Source organism: Arachis ipaensis, chromosome B05 (genome assembly GCF_000816755.2).
Source record: "Arachis ipaensis cultivar K30076 chromosome B05, Araip1.1, whole genome shotgun sequence".
Taxonomy (NCBI): domain Eukaryota; kingdom Viridiplantae; phylum Streptophyta; class Magnoliopsida; order Fabales; family Fabaceae; genus Arachis; species Arachis ipaensis.
Window position 1 is genome coordinate 122,716,646 of NC_029789.2, and position 4,837 is coordinate 122,721,482.

The following is a 4,837-nucleotide window of genomic DNA, read 5'->3' on the forward strand; positions in this document are numbered from 1 at the left end:
CAGGAGATTAATGATAAGAGTGATTGTATTTATGAAAATAAATAACATAAAATAAATAGTACTTGTGATTCAGTAATAAGAAACATGCTGAGGTTCCGGAGATGCTCTATCATCTGAATCTCTGCTTTCCTACTGTCTTCTTCTCCAAACACTCATGGTTTCCTTCAATGGCAAGCTGTATGATCCTCTCGGATGAAAACTACCAGGTACAATCTCTGTACGGCTAATCAACTGTCAGATTTCTCGTCTCGGATGAAAAATACCATGTACAGCTACCGCACGGCTAATCATCTGTCGGTTCCCACTAGTGTTGGAATAGGACCCTTGTCCTTTTGCACACTGTCATTGCGCCCAACATTTGTAGGTTTGAAACTCGTCACAATCATCCCTTTTCGGATCCTACTCGGAATACCACAAACAAAGTTTAGACTTTCCGGATCTCATGAATGCTGCCAATTGGTTCTAGCCTATACCACGAAGGTTCTAACCTCCGGACTCGGTCCGTGGATTAGAAACCCAAGAGATACGCACTCAAGCTGTCGCCCAGTGACTACGTTGAGCTCATATAGAACGGGAGTGGTTGTCAAGCACACGTTCATAGGGTTGAGGATAATGATGAGTGTCACGAATCATCATATTCTCCATATTGAAGTACGAGTGAGTATCTTAGAATAGAATCAAATGTGATTGAATAGAAAACAGTAGTAATTGCATTAATCCATTGAAACACAGCAGAACTTCTCACCCCCACCTATGGGGTTTAGAGACTCATGCCGTCAAAGATACAATATGAAGTGTAAAAATGTCATAAGGTACAAAATGAATCTCTAAAAGTAGTTTTTATACTAGACTAGTAACTTCCGGGATCCACTTGGTGCATGCCTGGGCTGAGTTTTCAAGCTTTCACGTTCATATGCCCAAAGCTAGTGTTAAATGCCACCCTGAGTGCCAGAATGGGCATTTAACGCCGAAAAAGGTGCCAGTTCTGGCGTTTTATGCCAGAAAGTTTTAGACTGACTTTGAACGTCAATTTGGAATATTAAATCTCGGGCAAAGTATGGACTATTATATATTTCTGGAAAGCCCAGGATGTCTACTTTCCAACGCAATTAAGAGTGCACCAATTAGGCTTCTGTAGCTCCAGAAAATCCATTTCGAGTGCAACAGGTTCAGAATCTAACAGCATCTGCAGTCCTTTTTCAGCCTCTAAATAAGATTTTTGCTCAGGTCCCTCAATTTCAGCCAGAAAATACCTAAAATTACAGAAAAATACACAAACTCGTAGTAAAGTCCAGAAATATGATTTTTGAATAAAAACTAATAAAAATATAATAAAAAGTAACTAAAACATACTAAAAACTATGTAAAAACAATGCCAAAAAGGGTATAAATTATCCGCTCATCACTACCCCTAACTAAATATTTGTGGTGTGAAGGTGTCAAGTAAAAAGTTTGAGACTGAGCAAAAGAGTACGCTTAAGAACTCTGGACACCACTGTCTGAGAATTTAATCAAAGCTAAATTTGAATCCAAAGGGTTCCCCCAGTTAGGTGCCTGTGGCATTTATGTATCCGGTGGTAATACGGGAAAACAAGACGTTTATAGTCACAGTTAGGCTCAAGAAGGTGCAAAGCACCAAAAGAAGCTATGTTCAAGAATAAAAAAGAACTAAAAGAAGAGAATCAATAATATTATCCGGATTCTAGTTCCAAGGAATGCCAATACATCTAAGCTTCAAAAGAAAGTGAGATGCCAAGACTATTTAGAAGTAAAAAGCTAATAGCCCCATTCAATATTTGGAACTGAGCTTCATTGACAACTCTAAGACTTAGTGTATCTTTCTCTTTTTTTTAGTCCTACTTTGTTTTTGATTGCTTGAAAATAAGCAACGGTTTAAGTTTGGTGTTCTGATGAGCGGATATTTTATATGCTTTTTGATACTATTTTCTTAGTGTTTTAAGTATATTTTATTAAGTTTTATTATGTTTTAGTGCATAATTTATATTTTGGATGCTACTTTGAGTTTTTGTATTTTTCTTATGATTTTAGGTAATTTTTGGGTGAAATTTGCAAGTTTTGGCAAAGTCTAATTCAGAGGCAAAGAAATGATAGCTGATGCTGTCAAATCCTGACCTTCGTGCATTCAAACGCGCATTTCTAGAGCTACAGAGGTCCAATTGACACTTTCTCAACGGCGTTGGAAAGCTAACTTTCAGAGTTTTCTAGAAATATATAATAGTCTATATCTTTCTTTGAAAATGACTGCCCAAGGGAGCAAGGAAGCAGCGTGGACACTCCTTAGTAGGCGTTCAACACCCATTATTCCAAGCTAAATGCCAGTTCAGCCCAAACACTCACCAAGTGAGCCCAGAAGTGAATTTTTGCACCTTTCTGCTTAGTTTATTTCATTTTTAAAAAATTTTAATTAGTAAATTAGTATATATAGGCGAAGATCACACATGTTTAGCATCTTCAGCCTCTCAGAACTTATTTTCTATTTTCTCTGTAAACTATAAGCGGCTAAATCTCCTAGGTTAAGGATAGGAGCTCTGCTCATTCCTATGGATTAATATTATTACTTTTCTACTCTAATACATGTTTGATTCCATTCTATGATGTATTATCGTTCTTCATATTTATGAATCTGGGGTGGAACGAAAGTATGACCCCTTATTCTACATGAGCTCTTTACGAGTCCTGACCCGGATAGTATTGAGCTACAGCTTGAGAGTACATCATAGGTTCCAACAAATTATTTGGGCTAATTGGGATATGTAACATGAAATCTCGTTAGTCATAATTGAGGTCCATGTGGCGCTAAGACTAGAATCATAGAGCTTCATTCTCCGATCCAGAAGATCCGACATTGTCTGTGACGTTTTGAGTAGGATCATCAGAGATTGAATTGTGTGAGCTTCACCCTCAGCCAGATTGACTGACCTGTTTGGGCGTTTGGTTTGGATCAGAAGAGATTAATGACCACTTTCCCTGGCTTAATCACTTACAGCCTTACCATTGAATGAATCACTCATTGTTAAAATAGTTAGTAAGACGTATCAATCCAGAAGAATAAGCATCTCCGATGCCTTAATTGATTTCTACTATTGTTTCTACGACAATTCTTTATTGCTTTTGTTATTGTTTTGTTTATGCACCTACAACAACAATCAACTCCCTGTTTGCCTGATTAAGATATGCAGGATAACAAGAGCTTGCTCAATCTGGCAATTCTCGAGGAATTCGACCCTCATTCACCTGAGATATTACTTAGACGACCCAATGTACTTACTGATTCAGTCGTGGGAAATTTGATTTTTCCGCATCATATACCTACAATTAAACTGGTCAATAATAATCAAAATCGTTAAAAATCGGCCAATTTAATTCGAACCGCTTCAAGAAATGCACACATTCGCGTTTTGACAAGCTTCGTATTGAAATTTGGAAGAAAAGCTCTCATGCAGCTCTTGAAGCTCTGATCGTGGAATTAATTCCAAATGAGTTGGGCAGGATTCGAATCTATAACCTACATGCAAAGAGAAACTTAACAATTTTTCTTTACTATTAGAGCAAGTTCAATGGTGAGTGCCTTATTAACTTTTTCTGACACAAATGAGTTCTTCACCGTTGGAGTAAAATGGAATGGGTCCTTGCACAAGAACCGATGGAACAAAGTCCCTCTAAATGGGGACTAGGAGCAACGAATAATAACTTGCCATTTGGCAAGTTATTATTTAAATAAATAATTATATAAAATTTTAATTAATTATATTAAATAATTATATTAAAATAAATAATTATATTAAATAATTAAATAATAGTCGTTGCAAAATTAGTCGTTAGAAACTAGCCGTTACTATGTTACTGTTATTATTAATAAATTAATATTTTGTTACTCTATATATACCAGTTAGATACACTTCTATTCTCACACTTTCTACTACTCTTCTTCATCTTCTTTCAAGTTTACGAAATCAAAGCTCTGGTACTATTATTTTTTGTTCAAAAAAATGGATCCAAACCAACTCATTGTGTAATCCCGAATTATATATTGTGTATTATTGTTATATTGAATTTATTTAATATTAATATCTTTTAATAGTGAATTATTTTTAAATTTATAAATTTAAATTATATTATTGAAAAAAATTAATTACATTAATTTTAAGTATTTTAATTAATTTATTAAGTGGGACCACAACAGGGACTAAAGTTAGTTCCTCCTAATGGAGAAGAGAGAGATGCTTTGAGTTCCTATTTACTGTTTATGACGCAAAAGTTGACGTGGAGTTACTTTTTATGACAGGTGGGCCACAAATAGGAAGTGGGATGAGTTCTCTACTGGAGATGATCTTAGTCCAACTTCACCTTTAATAATATATATGTTAATTAAAGGTTTAATTACTCTATTGGTTCCTATAATTTTACCAATTTTTTAATTAGATTTTTATATTTTTTTTAATTAGGTCCCTACGCTGCTTTAATTTTGTAATTAAATCCTTCCTAGTGTAAAAAATATTAGAGTTGACTGAATATTTCTTCGTAAATTAAAGGTATTTATAATTAAAAACTTAATTAAATCTTTGTCCGCATGTATTTTGGTAAAAATATTACGTTAATTTAAACATTTTTAACATGAAAAGAACGTAATTACAAAATGAAAAGTAGTGTAGGGATCCAATTGAAAAAATAAAAAAGTATAAGGACCTAATTAAAAATTTGATGAAACTATAGAGACCAATAGAGTAATTAAACCTTAATTAAAATATATAATGTCTAACATTCAATTCAATGCTATTTTTTATATTTATTTAATTTTAATTTTAATTTTATACTT